Source organism: Platalea leucorodia (assembly GCF_965183815.1).
Source record: "Platalea leucorodia genome assembly, chromosome: 1".
NCBI lineage: Eukaryota > Metazoa > Chordata > Aves > Pelecaniformes > Threskiornithidae > Platalea > Platalea leucorodia.
The window spans coordinates 128,668,445-128,689,268 of NC_138823.1; positions in this window are offsets into that span (position 1 = coordinate 128,668,445).

The window sequence follows — 20,824 nt, forward strand, 5'->3', positions numbered from 1 at the left end:
TTTTTTTTTTCCAAAATACACAAAGCATTTAGACATATTATGGTCTAATCACTTGCCAAATTTCATTTTAAATAGAAGCTGTATAGGAGTTCTATAAGCACAAAAAAAGCATCAAAAACAGCATATCAGCTATGTTTTGGGGGAGGGCGTATGGAGTTTTTTGCTGCACTGATATCATTTTAAAACAAACAAACTTATATTTTTTAATTTGGTGAAAAAGAATTAATTCCCACACTGAGATTTGTTTGTGCCAAACCTTAGCTGCTCCTTTTAATGAGGTTTTAAATATTTTTTTTTCTGCCAACTTATTCTTAAAGGGGTTTGTACCAAAAAAAATTGACTACATACTATCAACATGGTCCAACCACTATTGATTAAATCCTTCAGGGATGAGAGACCAAAATTATGTGTTTTATGAAATGATGTGATTAAAGAAAATAGGTAAATGTAACACCAACACTGTCATTTGTTGACCAAATATAATTTCAAATAATGATAATGTTTGCATATTTTGTTCCCTAGGTGGGATTTTCAAAACAAATGCTGACTTGATGACTAATATACCTTTTCAGTCTTTGAGAAGAGATTTATTGATGTAAAAAGTGATGAACATCTGCCTCTGATTTATATCAGAGTATAAAAGGGCTATAAAATAAGCATGGTGGAGATAGTGGGTAAAATGAAAGTCATCTCTTGATTCTGTCCCAAACCAGAGTGCAGAACACTTCACAGAGCATCCTGAAACCATGCTGCAGCATCACCCTAATTTTCAGGGGAGGAGGGCACTGCTAGCCAAGCGGTCACAACCTTCTTTAACATGAACATCATCTCCCCACGACCAATGCAGCCAGCACAACGGTGTATGTTCTCTGATTCTGGTCATTTGCACAGACTACAGATATGAATCACCTTAAGAATAGATTTAAAAGCCATCACTAGGTTGGAAGCTTTGAATGAAAAACCTTAGCAGTCCAGGCTACACAAGAGGCTTATGACTAGTTAGTTTATAGGGCTTTATGCAGTGAGTTTCAAAGCGGGAAATGCTTCTGCTCTGTGCATACCTGTGCATACTGCTGCCAGAATTTGTACTTGCTGTCAAACGTCAAAGTAGAATCCAAACTAGATCTACAAAACTAACTTTTTTTTTCAAAATTGTATGAGTTACCCTATATTTCAACTGAAAGCAAATTACACATTAGAAATTACCAACAGGTTCTTGTGATGAAGCTTATTAAAATAAATTGATAATTTTGGGAGGCTGAAATTTTTCTGTTTCCTCATGATAGCAAAAATGTATTCTATAAACAAAGAGAACTGGTTTTAATAATATTAAAATTGTTTCTAACTAGAAAATAAATTAATAAGGCTCTTGTTCACTGGGAATGACTCATGAGACATGCTGCTACATTTCCGAGGTTTATAGAAGACCTTAATTCTTAAAAGATTGGGAAAGGCATTGTTCAATAGTATTCTGAGTATGCAATTTCTGTTTAAATTCTCTTCTGACATCTTACTGAAAGCTGGCATTGTAGCCTGGCACAATACCACAGTAAAGTTCTCTGGTCCAAACGGAATTTGATGAATTGTTGAAAAGCCACTTTTCCTTTGCCTCTGGTCAGAAAGAATAACATGGACACTGGCCTTTCTCAGAGTGTTCCAGCTCCAAACAGAAATGTTTTTGAAAGTAACTTGAAGTGGAAAAACTGGAGATGGACTGAATATGTAGTAGCTCTGGATGTGATGGAACTGATTGGGTAGCTGACACGATGCTTGTGGCAGGCTTTGATAGATGGTGTGACAATCTCTCCCGATGCGGCAAGCGCGTGCTACTGGCTGTGCCCGTGGGGCACCAGTCACACAGCTGCAGTGTGTTGCATCCCTCCTGCACTTCTGTACTTGTAGCTGTATAAAATATGAGGGGGTATGAGACACTTGAAGTATGAGCTAGTACGAGAGGCAAAAGAAGAAACTCAGACAATGCAGTGTTGTTTCCATTCCTAGCTACCATTACAGCCATGCTGGTGTCCAGTGGCATACGAAGATAAGAAATGCCCTGCTGGGCCAAGCCAATGGTTCCTCTAGCCCAATATCTTTCCAGAAGTCTCAATAAGAGATACTATTTACAATAAGTATATGATCCCTCATGTTGCCCATTAATCTCAGACTGGCCTAGCATCCACAACTGTTGTATATCAGGCACATCCTTCTTGTACCTGTTACAGATTTGCTTACCAGCAAATGGACTACTAAACAATCCATTTCTCTATTTTCTCACTACAAAAACTTTCTTTCAGAAAAATTCTGACACAACATCTATAAACACAACTTCATAATACTAGAAGGCTTCAAAACAGGTTTCACATCAAGGTCTTTTAGCCAGCTTTTCCCGTCTTTCTCAATATACGCACATGTGCGTGCAGGGACCTGGAGTTATACCAATCCATAGATAAGGTAGAGGGGACTCTAGAGGAAATCAATGCCCTTTGAAAATGAAGCTTCAGATGTCAGCGTGGCAAGAGCTGGATCACAATATAGGAAACCTTTTCCTTGCTCCCCCCAGTAGTAGGCAGATGCAGCAACAAAGAAATTTGATCCAGAGGCAGATAAGTTCTGGTCAGCTGGTATTCTTTAAGTCCAAGAGAAGAAAGGCAGGAGAATATATATTAAAAATTAAGGATTGTTGTCAAGAGATATAACAACTTTACATTAATAAACTACAAGAAAAGACAGTTTACCCCTTCAGGCACAGACTAGCAGAGTTTCTATTGTCCTGGAAGTTTCCCTGCTTAAATCACCTGCAAAATTTTCTGGATGTCAAAACTAAATACCCCAAAGGAGAAATAACCACCTCATATTGTTCAGCTGTGATGCTTGCAGTGGATTAAAAATCAGCCAGAGCCCAAATAGGATCTTGTGGGCATGTGGGCTAATACAAACCAGAGATGGCAGTCTTCAGGCCTTCACTGGAGCCTGGGGGGCTCATCCTCATAAAAGACATACAAGTGTGTTATATCACATTCAACTTGAAAATTTTCCTAGCTGAGAGGAGATGCTTGGGTTTATGTGGCTCAAATTAAGCACATTCTGATCTAAAGCAGAAAACACTGTGCCGATGAAGGGGAGCACCCCTTTTCAGCCATCAGACAGCACTACACAAGAACACACGTCTTGGGTAGAGTGTGCATGAGAGAAACACATTCCTCATAATCAAGGGTAATTCGAAAGGCAAACAGTGACCAGAAGAGCATGCTATCCAGCAGAAGACTAATCCTGAACCCAACTCCACAGACGGTTACACAGCCTGCTGCAATGCCAGGGCAGATGCCAGGGAAGAGACCAGCCACAAACCGAACAGACATACAATCCAGAGCTTGGCATCTGGGTTCTTCAGCTGCCAGCCTTGCCTCATGAGTAGCCACAATGGTTGGCTCTTGTGCAGAAAACAACAGAGGAAGAGGCTAAAGAGGTCTATGTGCCACACTGCCAGCATTGGGAACAAGCAGTGCCAAGTGAGTATTGCAGTTTCATGCACATGCCAATGTGCTTTGGAACCGCTTTTACATTTTCAAAAGTAACAACAGAATTCCTGCATAAAGCAAGACAGGCTCTAACATCAAGGACGGTTTCCCTTCCTTTTTTAGAATTTTTTTGTATGTAAATTTCTTTTTTACTTCATTTTGTTCACCTCACATATATACTTTAGGCAGCTGTGGCAGAGGAATGGCCTTCATGCCTTGCACTCCATACTGATAAAATATTTGAATCTACAGGAATACGTGCACAAATCAGTTAATTTCATAACCAAATTACAAAGCCCCAGCTTGTAAGCCTCTGTTTTACAACGTGAGCAATTACTCCAAAAAGTAGCTGCAGGAACCCCTGTCTCACTACATGCTGAGGAGCAGCACGGCACTGTAAGTAAGGGGTTCACCTTCTTCTCTTTAAAAGCCCTGTTCTGCCCTGTTTACACCGAATTCACACTTTAATTAGAAGGAAATATTTTTTATATAAATCACTACTTGCATGTTTATTTTGTTTTTGGGAGTCTTTAGGTTATTAATTTGCCAAATGAGCATTTCTAAAAGTGTGTATTTGTACACATGTATATGTGCTTTCCTGCATTTGCAATCCAGCAGAGTTGTTTAATTCAGATGTTGTGATTTCCAGAAAATGCCTAAATAAGTGCATTACTTTGGGAAGCCTTTGTCTCACATCAGGACAGTGTGTTCTATTGTTTGTATGTGAGCAAACAGCCAAAAGGAATTGGGATGAGCAAGAAGCCTGTAAAAGGGATGGCTGAGCCAATTATCCAGCGAAGGCTGCTTTTCGTTTCTGGAATGTCTTTAAGATAGGAGCCCCACTCAGTTATGGGGACATCTAGATGCTGGTTATGGACCAAAAGTGATTATTGTGAGACCTTACGGTAGCAAAGAAAAGTATTCCAAATACTGCTATGTTGCTTTGGTACTACTGGGTGGGATATAATGGTGAAACAGAAAGACTGCATCCAGGGGCTGTGGTGAGGATTTTTTTGGTATGACTAAAATGTTAGGTAGAATAGAATGCCGAGGAAGGCAAGGTAACAAATGGCTGAAACCCTTCTTTTTCAAGTCATGCTACCAAGACAGGAATCAGCCTTTCTCCTGGGAGCTTCTAGAAGACACATCTTCACCTATAAATCACACCTACTAAGGGTATCTACACTACCTCCCTCCCCAGACATTCATTAATCTGCTTAACTACATTTTCTCTTTGCCACCTTCAAGCTCTTCTCTTCCTTTCCTCTCAGCCCATTCCCCCACCTACTCCTTGTTTTCAAACATATATTGAAGCACTCTATCAAATCACAGCAATACATCTAATTTTCTGGGGATGTCCTAGCCATGTTTCATTAATTGTACCTGCAGTTTTACAAGTGGAAATAACTATAACGCAACCATCAAGCAATTGCATGTCATGTTTTTAGTGTTTTTAATTGTTCAAAATTGGCCTCTTTTCCCACCGTGGCAATGCTGTGAACTCCACTAATATCTCTCAGAGAAGAGTTAAGAATATGAATCTCAGCTTTGAATGGAAATAGAATTATTCAAACTTGGACATATCATGAAAATCCTACCTCTGACTGACTCTAAAGAAGTCACAATATATTCTGAGCAATAAGAAGGTGTGAAGGATTTTACAAATTCAACCCATAATGTTTAAAAGAATAATATGCTGTATATGCTGGCTTACTGACAGTACGTATAATATTCTTTATCCGTACAAGATATGAGCTGGTTGGCATTAGTTTTCTATCCCTGAACATGGTCATTTTTCATTGCCCACCTTTTTATAGCTCTGTTTCGTTATTTATTTTTCCTTCTGTGCTTTTTATATAACATAAGAAAAAGCAGGTGCCCTCCTTCAGTCCTTAGTGGAAGAATTTGATTTACCAGTTTTTAGTACCATACTTAAAAGCAGCTACAGTGACTTAATGTAAAACCTAAAATGAGATTATTAGATGTATTTCTGTATCAACTCTCACATCTTTTTCCACTTGCTATAAGGCTGAATTTAGCTCTGTGATGAGTAAAGCCCTGATCCTGCTGTCACTCATATCAAAGATATCAGCAGTGCTGGTGCAAGCAAGATCAAGTTCTGCTGATCTGCTTTTGAAAGGAAAAAATCAGTGGATTTCTATTTACATGTATGGGCTTGACTTGTCCAGCTTTGGAAACCAATCGCATGAGATTCATCAGACTAATTGTCTCCAGCTTTTGTTGGTTTATTTTACTTTTCTCCCTCTGATACATCAGGTACAGGTCACCATTGCAGGTAAAACATGGAACTGGCTAAGACAGAGTTTTGCTCTAATATCGTTTAATCAAACGTTCCTAAAAATCTAGGTCCAAGTCCTCAGCTGGCGTAAATTGCTATAACTCAGTTTATCGCAGTGGCGCAACGCCATTTTACAACAGCTGATGTTCTGACCTCTGTTTTCCAAACACGAATAGCCAGCTACAAGGCTGCTGCAAACATGGCCCACAATGTTTTCTCATTCATTACATGCATAAGTGGGAAAAGTGGGGCAGGTCAGAAAGAAACACTTTACATCATTATGGACACACAAAACAGCTTTGAATATCCAAAATTTCCTCATGCCCAATACCAAAATCACGTTCCTCAATGTGTCTTCATTACATCGCAATTTAACAAACTTACCCGTGATGATAACAAAAGCACCTATCTCATCAGCTAGGACAGCTGATCGTTAGCTAACACGCAGCCTTGCACTCCTTGCATTATGGAGAATATTTTGGATTTGAACTGGGCTGGATAACTTAAGTTTGACTGCAGTGGGACTGAGGTAGTAGCTCCTAAGAGGCAAAGACATAGTGAACGATTCAGCCCTCTGTTTTCCCTAGGAGGCTGCCTCTACCTGCATTATTTCTGCACCCACTTCTCTCTAGCCCAGTAGACTTGCAGCTCTTCTTTGCAAGTAGCAGCTGTCAAAGCAATGAACGTATCTTGAGAATATTTGTCCCTTGCAGGTGACATTCCCTCATTTTGCCATTGCTAGAGCAGCGCCTGCCAGGAAGCCTTCAAGAGCGGGCAGACTCAAGGGCTAACCACACACGGCTGTCAGGGCCAGGTGCTGCTGCTGCCCACGCTTCATGCAACGCTGCCTACATGGGCTCAGTCCTCGGCAAATGCACCCCAAGTCCTCAGCTGTTGTTCCCATCTATTTCCCTAGGGTGGGACCAGTTCTACAGTGTGAGCAAAGTGACATTTCCTTAATTCATGCTCTGGGCTTAGCAATGATTTTTGGTCACATCTCTTACTAAGGTAATAGATGTTATAAGTGTGAACTTTGTGATTAATGCAAGATCTTACAAGTAAACTGTCTTCTAGTGTGCCTCAGACACGTTTTTCCACAACAATCTGAAAATGTCAAACTTATGGTGAGACAAAGAGACAAAGAATTACATTGAATTTGGCACATTAAGTACAGATAATCATTTTGGCTTAAATGGCAGTTTCACTAGGTGAAATCCACCCCATTGTAGTGAATGGGAATTTTCCCACTGATTTCGAGGACGTCATCCTTGATTTTTCATTGAAATGTTATACCATTTAGAAATTTATATGCACAATCAAATATATCTCCATTACTATAAAAAGATATATTATTAGACCTATAAATTGGCCCCAAAGTGGGTTACATTTCTTATTACATCCCTTGAAATTCTGCCTTAGTGTAGAATTACATTTCATAATTTGATTAATTGATATAAATACATTGCTACTGAAGCAAGGTTCCCTCTGTGTGTGTGCGACCCTGGGTTTCTGTATGCAAGGTCCAGCCCACCTCTCAGGCTGTTAAATACTGTTGCTTGCTTAGATAGATGGTGGCAAAGGAAAAGGTAGTGGCAAATGAAAAGGACATGCTATATTTATGGAGGAAGACACATTTTTAAAATCTCTGAATTTCACATTTATCTCCAGGTCATCTGCACTACATCTTCACATCTCTATTGAGCTGTGAAGTATCTTTGCCACTCTTATTTTTGATACATGAACTTCAGCCAGTCTGGGAAAACCATAGCTTCCTACTTTGGCTTTTTCAGGGTAAAGGAATCTACTTTCTGACGGTAATAAACTTTGTTAAGGCAAGCATTAAACTAATACTTTACAAAATCTATATAGATATGAATACTTTATTGAAAAACTTAAATTAAACAAATAGCGAAGTGAATTTTAAAGTCACGGCACAGAGCTTCCCGTATGGTTATGCATTAACAATGGTCATACTATAGGATACTCACCTCAAAAAAATCTGCATAGAATTCTGTCACCTCCTTCTGTCCACCAGATCATGTATTGTTACCGAACACATGTAAGAACCAAGGGATCTTGCTCATCTTCCATGAACAAGCATGAGAACCTTATCAGTGCTACAGCTTATAAAAGTCTCTTATCTTTTCATACATTCTTTGATACACCAGTCAATGGCAAAGTATGCACTAGTAGAGACCTGCTACTATAGTCAATGGTAAGACGCTCAATGTAAGATACTAAGATATGAAAATCATATTGGAGATGATTCTCTTTGTAGTTCCTGAGCCAAATGTTGCTCTCTGTTACACCCACAGAATGCCCATTAAATTCAGTGAGCTGAATTTAGACCAGGAAATGCAGAGAATAATTTTGACTTGGCAAATTTGAGCTAATTTTACAGAAGAATAGTAGACACTATAAGTAACTTAATTTGGAGAGGCTTTTCTCTTGTTTCCACTCTTACCTGAAAATACTGTCAGGAGATTCACACTTAGTGAGGCACTGGATTCACATCTAAAATACATTGAAGAAGGCAGAAGTATCCTAAAAAGCAGAACTGCAACAACATACTCTATTTTGAATTATATTCACCTGATGCATTTGTCTAGTTTTAGCACTTCACTGTGCAAAATCAAAGCCTAAATACTTAGCTGCACTACCTTCCATGGCACTTTACTTATGATTCCTTTCTGTTCTCACTTGTCCAGCCATAAATATCTTTTCTTTCCCTTTTCCAAGTCAGCAACATAAATATTTACTGTATATTTCACCTCATAGTTTCAGCACTTGTATAGTCCTGACATATTCAAGCAAATCCTTTCACTCATACTTGTTCACTACTATTTATTCCTTTCACTCTAAGCTTTGGTTCTCTGTTTGCAGGGACTTGGCAATGTTCTCCTTAATGCACACGTTTCTAGTACCTTTCTGTTTGGACACCGTCCAAGACTGGAATTCGTAAAATGTTAATGTTTGGTTCATACATAGGAGAAATACTTTTAACACTGCTCTAAAATTTGGAGCAATTTGATCACTTGATAAAAACTTGTTGAGGAGGCCCAGTGACTTGCTTGCCCCATATGTGTTTACTGTTTGGGATGTTCAAGCTCTTGTGTTGTCGTTTCTCTTGTTTGGTTGGTTGGTTTGTTGCCACCTTTGCTGACAGGCTCCGTGTGGCAAGCTGTCATGTTTCAGCTGCAGGTATCTGATAGAGTTCACATGCACATTGACTGAAAAACTGTTCCAGCCCTCGTATTTTCAGGTATCCTACCATTCCCATCTTCCTTTCGGTGAGTACTGATGCTGTTAAAAATAAAGCATGAGCTTTGTCTGAAACTTGTTTCCAAGTAAGTCCAGCAGCGTAAGCTAAGATCCATGATGAAAAGACGCTGGCTGTAACCATGCATTTCGTCCAAATACAGCCATTTTCCTTAAGTTCACATGCTATGGAGCTGGTTTTCAGCTAACAAGTGCTGAAGGCAGGTCAGCAATCATCCCACAGTTCTTTTAATACACAGACCTCTGCTCTGACCTCCTGCTGCAGGCCCCAGGGAGCTCAGGTGGAAGCTCAGGCAGAAGCTATGGTCCTCACTGGGGCACTACGCACAGGTCACTCCCTCTACATGCAGGGCTGGCAGGAGGACACACACCCACACAACCCTTTCACCAGCCCCACCTCGGCCAGGGAAGCTTTCTCAAGGGACCATTTCCATTCACTTTATAGCCTTTTTCTCTGCCATACCGGAAGAAGAACATTCATATGCCTGATAATCAGTTCCATTAGCTCATGCACAGCATCTTTCCTTAAAAAGGAAACCCACCCCTAACACCTTGCAAATAGCTGTGCAGAATAGCACCCGACAATTCAGGTATGACTGAGCTACTTTCAGTATCAGCCCTGATTATTATCTCCATGAGGAATGATTCCACTTCCATATGAAATAAAAATTACCCTAACCTTCAGCCATAGCGTTAGGGAATCAGTCATATATTTTCTCCTTCACATTTCTGAGAACACATAGAGGAAGAAATAAAAAATTAAAAATATTAGATATTGCCTTTTGACTTGACTGCTAACACAATAAAGCGGCATCGTAAACTGAATCATGGAAGTCTGCAGTCTTCATTGCTCCCTTTGCTGGTATTACTTCATGGATATTGGAGCCCTTAGGGAAACTGGAATATGAATAAAGATTTTTTTTTTAAATCAGCCGGTTTTTCTTGGTTCTGTTTCTAAAAATAATGCAGTTTGCAAAAAACAGAAGGTTTGGTTTATAACACAAACAAAATTGTTACATTCTGAATGGGTTGTAAGTACCTGATTCTTTGCCTTTTTACTCATCCCTGCTAAAAAAAAAAAAAATCTGCAAATCCATTTGCTAACCAGCTGCACCTCTGTACTGAACAGATAACAACCTGTGCAAGCCAGGCTTTGCTGTGAATCGGTGCTGATAGGCCTGAATCTCATAGCTTTTTTTAAATGCTAATGACAAGAAACATTTCCTAAGCCAAAACGCTCTTGTAGATCTGTCTACTTCTATTATGACTGATATTTGCTTGTAAGTACATAGAACACTTGTTCACTGTGCCTTATCTGCTATGGTGCAGCATGCTGACCTACATACCATTCAGCACAATATGATGCACAAACATCTTCTATATAATTTTTCATTTTCGACTTAAAAACAGTAGAGGCAAAATAGGATTGCTGCAAATCTAACAAAGAGATGGCATTATTTCCAAATAAAAATATGCATTTTTCCAAAGAATTTATTTGTCTAGCAGCATGAAGTTCATACATAGCAATGCTTAAAAAGGGTGTTGAATTGCGATTAGGAAGGAAGGACTTAGGAAGAAGAACAAACCACATCTTTTCTACTTACATAGAATAATTAAGCTAACTTATTTCTCATCACAATTAAAAGTTCAGCCTTTCTGAACCATGTTTTCGCAATGTCACTAAATGCTGCTGATATAAGAATGCTGAAATAAGTGTGATAATAACAATAAAGAATGATGGATAGAAAAGGATACAGTAGCTAAGGGAACAGAAATGATAGTCTATTACCTGCCATTGTCAAGCTAAACAGAACTACAGTATTTATGATTTTTGCTGTGATGCTTGCTATGTTGTATAAGCCCAGCCTTTATGATGATACTTGTCTACTGAATGAAATAATTAATACGTCAGTTTTTATTGTAAATAAATATATGTCTATCCAGTGGCCAGATATTATTTATATTCAGTAACAGAAACGCAGCCACAAATATATCAAAAGCTTGTAAAGGAAAATGTACTTTAAGAGCTAAATTTTAAGAGCAAAACATAAAGTCTCCATCAATTCAGAACATTCCTAATCAACTTATATTCTGAAATGTTAAAGGGCAGAATAAAAAAGTCTGCTCAAACAATAGAAAAAAAAAAGGAATGCTTTGCCTTAGCAGGATACAATAGTCATAATTCTAAAATGTATATAACTATAAATGACTTCTACATAGTAAAATTGTGTAAATAAACCTAAATTAAAGACATTTTTATAACAATCTGTTTTATACATGCACTGAATTGAGAGATATTTATTGCCCTGTTATTACCTCTAGATGAAAAAAAGCAAACAGTATACAAATTAGAGGAAGCACGAATGTTTAATCCTATAAGAATTTTAAACAAATGACACAACATGTATGTACTATTTATTAGTTTTCCAAGAAAATACTAATCTTCATATCCACAGACACTACAATTTTTTTGTTTCTGGTGAAACGTGGTACAGAAATCAGCTTGAGGTTTTAAACTGCATAAATGAAAATAATTTGGGGACCAATTCAAGCACTAGTGAGGTCAATAGAAGTGTTTCCACTGATGCTTGGAAGCCCTCAGTCAGCCTGTTGGCTGTATTATCCCAGGTTGTTTCTCTGTTGCTGTATTTTAGAACCGGTGAATGATAAGATAAAGTAAAATGTTTGGTATCTTTAGCTATTAGGCTTTGATTTTATTTTAAAAACGCGAGGCTATCTGTAAAACAATAGTGTCTGGATTGGTCAGAACTGACTGATATTTTTTGTATTTCACTAAGTACCTTCTTGTACACACTCTGAAGACACCATCTCTCAGACCAGCCACTGACCTCTCTTCTACTAAAGTGACAAGCAATGTCTTGACTCATGTTACTTATATATCATTAATGAGAATAACATCTTTTAAATCCACAAGTAGTTTTATGAGTCCAACAACGGAATGGTTTGCAGTGATGTGGCTTCCAGAAATAGTTACAGACACTGATACATCTTCTGGTATTACCCTATTATCAATGCTGCTTTTGGTAGATTTAACTCTACTAGTAAGGTGGATTTTCCATACACATATCAGAAGTGTTTTCCAGGTTCCTTTCGTAATTTTGCAATATCTGTCAGAAAAACTTTGGGCCAGATCTGCACCTATTATTCACTTAAATAGCAGGGTACATAACTGCTATTGTGCTCAGCAATTATGAGCTCTGTGATGTTAATAGAAGCATGGTGCAGAGATCAGACTTAACTCTGTCAGACTCATGACTCACGTGTTCCGCACTGAAATCACTGACTACTAGCCTAGCTATAACTAAGGTTCAAGTCATTCACTGTGCTCAGGAAGAGCCAAGCTTGGGGGATCCTCTGATGAATTGGGCTCCTATATATCAAACTTGTTTGTGCCCAACCCAAATGCAGAAGGGGAGCATGAGCCTAATCTGAGATGAAGTGCTTGGTGCAATATTCGGGCTGGAGTGTTTCCACTCACACACGCTTCTGACCTTGGCCTCCGGTGCCACGTGAGTGCACACTTGCATGTAAACAACATAAGTAGTAGGTAAATACAGTCTGTGAGTGCCTGAATGACCTTGTAGCCACTGAGACAACTTTCATGATCAAGAACTCTATTAATCATAAAGATCCCTGCCAGTATCTTATTATATTATCTAAGATTGATATGTCGTGGTACATTGCACCTGGAATTGTCTTCTGAGCCCAATAAGGCTTGTGTGACCTTTGGTTTTTTGTTTCCAAAACGAATAACAGAAATGAAGTCTCTAAGATGTACGTTGCTATAGTTCTTTCCCATTGAATTCCCTGGTGCCTTTTAAACACAAACGTATCTGAAATAGGGGTTACTGTGACACACCTTTTACAGAAGAGCATGGCTTGTAAGGGTTACATGCCTTATTCAAAGTCTAATGGGAAATCTGTAAAGGAATGATGGAATAAATTTCAAATCTTCTCTCTCTTCATCTTTGTTTAGACCAGTACACAGTATGGATTCTTTCTCTTTTAGCTGTAGCTCTTGCAAAAAAAATTGCATTATCCTAAAATGTATACAGGACACAATCCTCACGCTCTAACATGAGTGCATGCAAGTAAATATTGCCATTCTGAAGGCTGAATTTTTTCCATCAGATTGCACTTGTCATTGACCAAATAAACCAAGTCTTCTAACACAACACTGGAAACATAGCTAGTGTCTGCATATTAATTAGCCTTCCTGACCTGAATAGACTATTACCTAGGGCCCTGGCCTTCATTTCCTGAGCACCCTAAACTCCACTGCAATGAATAAAATGAAAGGCAAGGCCCTTATTTTGGAATTACATCACATGAAAATATTGCTATTGCCTAAGAGATGGGATTTCTGAAAATACCATGGAGAGTTTCTGACACCACACAAAAGAACGGCATTGTTTTGTTCCAGATGAGGTCCCGTGCCCCCCTAAACGACTGTCACCCAAAGCTTAGACCATCCTTTGTGCCTTAGGAAAAATACTGAAAGTATGGTTAGGGCTCGTATCATTTTGACCAAATATGTGTGTAACTTAAAGCTGTTCTCTATTTTAATAAAAGAAAATGAGGTAATACTATAAAAATAGCTTCCTTTGATCCTAGAAGCACTTTATTACAAGGTTCGCAAGCCAAGTGGAATGAAAAACTTTTAAATAAAAAATTAATGCAAAAAAGCAAAGCTGGGAGATAGCTAGATTTAAGAAATATTGCTTTTTTTCACTCAGAGCTTCTAAAAAAAATATTTTTGTTTTAAAAAAATATGATTCCCCTTTCAACTCATTCCAGACACAATTTTACAGGTAGGCTCTGTGACTCATTAAATCCAGCTTTGAAGATGCACCATAACATAAAGTATTACTATTATCATATACTCTAAAAGCCTGTTTGGAATCTAACTAACTCAGTAAACTTCTTTATTAATGATCTGAAAAAGGAGGTAAATTCACACATGATGTTTAATTGGGAAGTACAGGGAGCAGAGATATTCATAGTGAGTGAAGAGAAAAGCAATGTCTCATGTTTTAATTTAGAAAAAAAGAAATGAAAGTTACTAAATCTGGCTAATAATTACTTGAAACTTTGTTTCTCGGAATTGTGCTTTTTCTGTAATGCACTGTTTCCCCACATACATTGCTATCTAAGTAAAATGGACACCTGGAAAGGATTCAGTCTTTTTAAAATTACAACTATGTCTTCTCAACCTTTGCATCAGGCATTAAATAATAAGTATCACCCCCAGGAATGTGTTGAACATAACACTGGATGCAGAGGCAACAGGTTAGGCAGTGCTCGATTGAACTGAGTTTGATAGTAGAAGAGAAAAAAGAGTATTTTAAAACTACAAAGCATCTAATTTGACAGGAGGAATGAATAGGAAAGGATAGAGGCAAAAAGGAGGGAGATTTGGAAAGGCCTGTAAATGTTCTTAGGCAGGGAGACAATAGATTGTAAATGAAAGTTAAAAATGAAATGCATGTATGCATTATGCCGACTTAAATAAAAAATAAGTGAGGAAGAAGAGGATGTGTAAATATTTGAAAGGTGAGGCCATACAGGCCATGAATTTGCCTGTAAGAAGCCATGCAAACCCCATCATTTGTGACATTTAAAATTGGACTGTCCATGGATTTAGAAAATGCACTCTGGAGAATAATCTAATATTACAGGGAGGTAAATTAACAGACCAGCAAGGTCTCTTCCATTCCTTATTTATGTGATAAATCCATTGTAAAAACACTTACACCATAAAAATTTATATCTTTCCACAATGTACGCAGAGCAGCCCTGTTCTGGAAGATGCTGAGCAGCTGCTTGGAGGGCAAAGGTACCCAGTGCTTCCAGTAGAGTCATGCCAATTCAACAGTTATCTCCAAATTACAAAAAGAAAGAAAAAAATAATCAAAGTAAAGACAGTATCTGCCAGTATTCCATGAACAGAAGCCCATTAAAACTAAGAGGACATTTGCCTTTAAATGGATGGATATCATTATGCATGCAAAAGTGCCCAAAAATAAAAAGGCAGAGTGACTGCATTTCGAGGAAACAGTTGAGCGGCAGCAACCATTACCTTAGCAATTGCAGCACACGGGCTCTCTGCTCTGCAGTCTAAAATGAGGACATTCCCTTTGCTGTGTGATTTACTTTGAGTATGCCGTAATCTTCTTTTTCCTCAGGTAAAATGTCAATGAGCAGTGTCCCAAATGTTTTCCCTGATCTTGTCAGGAGCCACTTTGTTTCCACAAGAAAAAAAACCTTGTGCTATGATAACACTGCACAAAAACTAGCCCAAAAGGAGCTGGTATGAGATGAGAAGCTCATGCCAGGCAAGGATCGCACAGGACTGCCGCAGTGCAAAGAACGGATCCAAATCAGCCTTTCCACAGCCTGAGCAATAATGTGTTCTAGCTTAGGGCCAGCATGCAGACTGCACTGCATCTCTATCGGGTTGCGAAGGTACCACAGAGAGGGAGGTCGTCTGAGTGAAACTGAGTGAAGACAATAGGATCTGGCCCTTAGTTTAGATGGCAGAGAGATATTCTGCAGAATTTAAAGACCTTGTACTATGTAAACAACCTTGACGTTGGATGGACAGCTGGATGAATGGACAGAGCGACAGATAGATTATTTTATTTAAGATATTGCTTAATATTCAGGCTTTAACAAATATATACATCTCAATACATATTTATTACCCCTAAGTACTTGACCTTACCCCTATGTATTTATTGCACCACTCATAACTACTGGACTGTGGAAAGCAGAAAGTACCTTCTCTGTCACGGCAGGGTATAAAACATTGAAGACTGAGTTCTTTCATTTGGCGGCAAAAAGAATGAAAGAATAGATCTGAACTGAGATCAAAGAAAAGGGAAACTGCTGCCTTTACATTGTTAAGAGCCTTTTTCCCCATTTGTGCATTAAGCCTCATTGCAATAAAAGGGGGAAAAATGCTAAGTGGCCCCTCTGCTGAAGCATGGTTGGCACGGGTTCAAGGCAAGTCTGCAATGAGGACTGCAGTCAACCACCAGCACGTACCTCTGCCTCCCACCATTACCATGAAGGCCCTCTGGCCCTTGGGTCACAGTGTGGTGGCATCACCTGCTTATTCATTATCTGTACCCTCATTTTACATTATTCACTGGTAGAGGTAAGAGAGTTACATTTGACTTTTTCATGCTCTAAGTAAGGCTTCTGTTATGGGGAACAAATGGAATATCCTTAGCAAATAGGTTATTTATGTTTCTGAATTTACTTTCGAGATGTAGTGTTAATTCTTATTTTCAGGGACGAGGGAAACTGTACTCTTCAGAGGCCCTCAGAATTGCTTTGAAGTGGATGTTGTGATGTGTTTTACTTTCGCAGAGCTGCCGAGCTAGAAGTCTAGCATGAACAAGTGGGTATTCCAATAACCATTGGTGACAGGCACATTCCCAGGTCAGAGATTTTGTTTGGGTCAAAATTCCCATCCAGTTTGCAGGAATAGGCTTTCTCATGGAAATAATAACAAGAAAAGTCCAGTAAGACAAATCAGTGGGATTTAACAGCCTATGTGTGGAGGTCAGAGGTATATTTGTAGATCAGTAAATCGAAAGCTGTATTTTAAATATCCATCTTGATGCTCAGTTCCTGAACAGAATGAAAATAGAAAGACAAAGAGAATCTAAAAGGGACTGTAAGCTGATCTATTGATGCAACAGCATGATAGCAATTTATATGTGTGTCTGTTTAGTGCAGATTTACAGTAGGACCTACAGTCACAGCAGTAAAATCCTGCAATCTCAGGCCCTCTCTGAAAGGCACAGTACATGCACAGGACCCCAAAAAAAAGGAAAATTCCTATCATCAGTTCCATCCTGGACATTTTCAGGTCTGTGATTTTCCATGAGTAGGCAAAGAGGAAGGTCATTTTGGGAAAGACAAATGAATTGTGGGGTACCTCCACAGTTCAATGTATGCTATTAGCACTTTCTAGTTCATATCACCAGTTTTATAGTTAACAATGTAAGCAAAAAAGTCATGTTAGCACATTATCAGTAGCTTGCCAGTGCTAGCGAGTATTTAGGTTTTAGGTACATAGGTGCTTATCACCACACAGACCAAGAGTGATTTTCTGTGTTCAAGAATAGAGTTTTCTCTTGATCGCCGTTCACAGGAACGTAGACAGCTATCATTTCATAGGCTTGCGCTGCCTCCTCTAAAACCCCATCTACCTCATTTTTTATTCTTTCCACCCTCCTAATGTAGGTGACCGACATAGCAGCCATCAGCTGATGCCTGAATGAGATGGAGCAGGCACAGGCCATTTGCTTTGGCACATGCATCCAAGCTTTCACCTGTACAGTGGGAAAATCCTTTCCATGGGGAAGCACCACCGTCCTGGGCAGCAGAGGGCTGTGCACAGCTGGGGATGCCTTCAGCTCCTCTGCCCCAAGGGAGATTGGCTTGAGAGGATGCCGGCCATGAGCCACACCAACATCCCGCTCGTTGGAGAGCCTTCCAGGGCCACACAATGGACATCTGCAGGCAGGGCATGGAGTAGGGAGGGACTGGGGGTTTGCTGCCACCGTAAGATCCTTTGGTGTCACCACTGCAGCAGCAAGAAGGAGCTGGGGTTGAGCTGGGGGTCCTCCAGCCCCAGGACCTGCTGGAGCTGCATTGTTATCATCCAGCAGTTCCACATAGAAACTTTTTCCCGTTAGACTCAAATACTCATCTAAGTCACCAGAGCTAGATTTGGGGTAAATATACAATATCTGTATAGGCATAAAGGTAATTGAAGTCATGGGAGAATGCCTTTTTAAGGGCAGGCTACAAATCTGAACAGGTACATAAAAGCTGAACTTAAGTGCCAGTAAGTTTTATCACCGGCAGGCACAAGCTTTATGTTATCAAAAAAAGTGTTAAATAAGAATTGTGTTTCCATAAAGTGTGCAGCCAAGCAGCCGGCACCACAGAAAGCATGCATGCGGATGCTGGACAGAACTTTATCTGCGGTCTTGCTGATACTACAGGGCCTTTTGCTTTATAAGGGCATCTTTTGTTTCTGTGTGCAGTTTGGAGCTGGTTGCTGGGAAAAGGAAAGGCTTATGAAGGAAACAATTGGATGAAAGCAAACATAAATTTAGACACCACTTTACATTTACCAGGAAAACAGCGAGTACACACTGAAACCAACTAGTCTATTTGGTTATGCCCTCGCAAGCACTATAAATCTGCCCCCTCTGACACGCTAATGAAGAGCATCAGTGGAGGAGACCGAATTCCACATTGAAGCCCAGCGGGGACACAGGCAGAGTCTGTGATTAGCTTATAACACAGCTCCCCGTTTGAAGAAGGCAAGATTTCAATTTTCCCTCTACTTTGAGGCTGGGGCAGGGGCAAGGAATAGTATTTTGGAATAAACTCTAGTTGCTGAGAACAGTGTTTGCCTTTGCCATGCCTCAAGCTGCTGCTGGACAGACAGGTATGAAAACAGGCTTCCTACCTGCAGAGCTCCTAATCCCGTACCAGCAATGCACAAGAGAAGGAAGAAGAAAAAGTACCGACACATGTTTATGGATGGGTGGAAGTACACACATGAAATGTTTCTTGTAAACTGAGGGGAGCGATGCCAGCTGGGCTTACACAAACGCACAGGGCAGGCAGTCCAGACTCAGTGCACTGGTTCAAACTGAACATTGCCACTTCTTGTGTTTAATTCGGTGAGGAGGCTGGGGAGGGAAGGGGGCCTACATTTCATTTTTGACTCCTGCTCTAAAGACTGCGAAGTGAGAAATGAGAAACTTCTTTGTTCTTTCACCCTCTTTGTTCCTTGCTCCCTGATATACCTGCAGCGCTTTCCCCTCCCCAATTGTTCCTGTTCCCTCCTGCTCACAAACAATTGTGCAGCTGAGTGATTACGTTTTGATAGTAATCCTAGTTTCTAAATTTGAGATCAGTCTAGAAAAGAACAACATTCCCTTATTATAACAGTATATCACATCTCATCCCCCACTTTCAACACAGCATCCCAGCGAGTTCCCACTACCCATCTGATGAGGAAAGGAGGTAGGTAACTTTCTGCCGAAGACAACGGCTGTCTCTTGCCTGTTTGCGCAGGAACCCAAGTCAAACTTTTTCCAGTGAGCTTCTCAGAGAAGAAGGCCAGAGCCCCGGCATTGTACAGCTCTCTCCTCACACTGGAGCTGTCAGCTACAATCAAAGCATCCATGTATGGTATTTCCAGTGGAAAAAAAAAAGTACACAGATGTATAGTTTGCATTTATGTACTGTAGGGACACCCTTGAATCGTGTTAAAAAATGTCAGTCAAGACATCTGGTCAGCTGTCCTAATCCATATTGGGGTTTTTAGACTACTGTTATGCCCCAATATGCTTTGAACATTGCCAATATGCTTTCTCTGCAGTAGCAGCAGTGTGTCCCCTTTGGTTTCACAGCCCATCCCCAGCATTGTTTTTTATAGTGTCACGTACCGAGCAAAATGAAAAACCACATACTGTATCTCGTGTGTCTGGCTAATGAAACTGGTAGGACAAACCTTGTGTGATTAGGAACAGGGACGGATTGGCTTAGGTCTAGTTCATCTTACGGACTGCAAAAAGAATCAGCTGTCACTTGTGCCATGCAGCAGATGGACAGTTTGCATCCGATTTACATGCAGGCGCCAAAGCCTTTAGAAGCTTTGGCAGCCCACTTGCCATCAGGCAGCAGACTTTGATGTCCTGCAGATGGTTACAGCAGCCATCTTGCGCTCGCGTTGCGTGGCGCTGTTGTGCCTCCTTGCAGGCGCCGGCCGGTTCGCTCCCGGTGCCTTTGGACCTGCCGCAGCGTGTGGTGCCTACCCAAGGCTGGGGACCCGTTGGCCACTGCCTAGGCACAGTTGCATTTTCATTTCAATACAAAGCTCCGCTGTGCTTTGCTTTTATGGCAACCGCGTGCTTACACCCACATTAAAAATCCTAACGGTGCCTACTGCAAGCTGTCCCCGTGCTCCCTCCACCAAGCTTTGCTGTATTTCACATTCCCTACCTAGAACCCTGACAAATCCACTGCCCCCACTCGCTCTGACCATAATAGCATAATTTCAGAATAATCACTGATCCAATTTCTGTAGGAATTTAGCTCACCAATGCAGCTTTGCCTTAGCACGGTTCAACCCATCCTAGGTAATGACATGGAACAAAGAGTTTTCTTCATGGTGGTCAGGCTAATCTTGCTCCATGAATAGCCCAGAGTAATCTGTCAGCAGTGGAAAGCTGTGGCTGGAGGTCTTCCAAAATCAGCTCTTTCGCATTTGGTAGGAGCAGTTAGGAATTCTGACTGGCACTATTAGTCGGGAGCCATGTCATCGCGCTACAGAAGGGACCGCAGTTGTCCCCACTAGGTAGGATCAGCCCAGCATATTCTACCACGCTTTTCTGTCCCTTGAGTGTTGCTGGAAGTTCAGCACAAAGTCTCTGATGAGGCTTTAAGAACCGACCTAGAAGAGGCCAATTCAATAATGCGTGATTTCCAGGCAGTCGGAAGTAATAGAAAATATTAGGGGGGCGGGTGAGGGAGAATATACATCTATATCTATATACACACACACACATATAAATTGTCAATTAATGCAGACTGGTTACAGCCAGCAAACAAGAAGAAAAAAATAAACAGTTAATTAGGGCTTTTTGAATCATTGTTATATATACAGTGC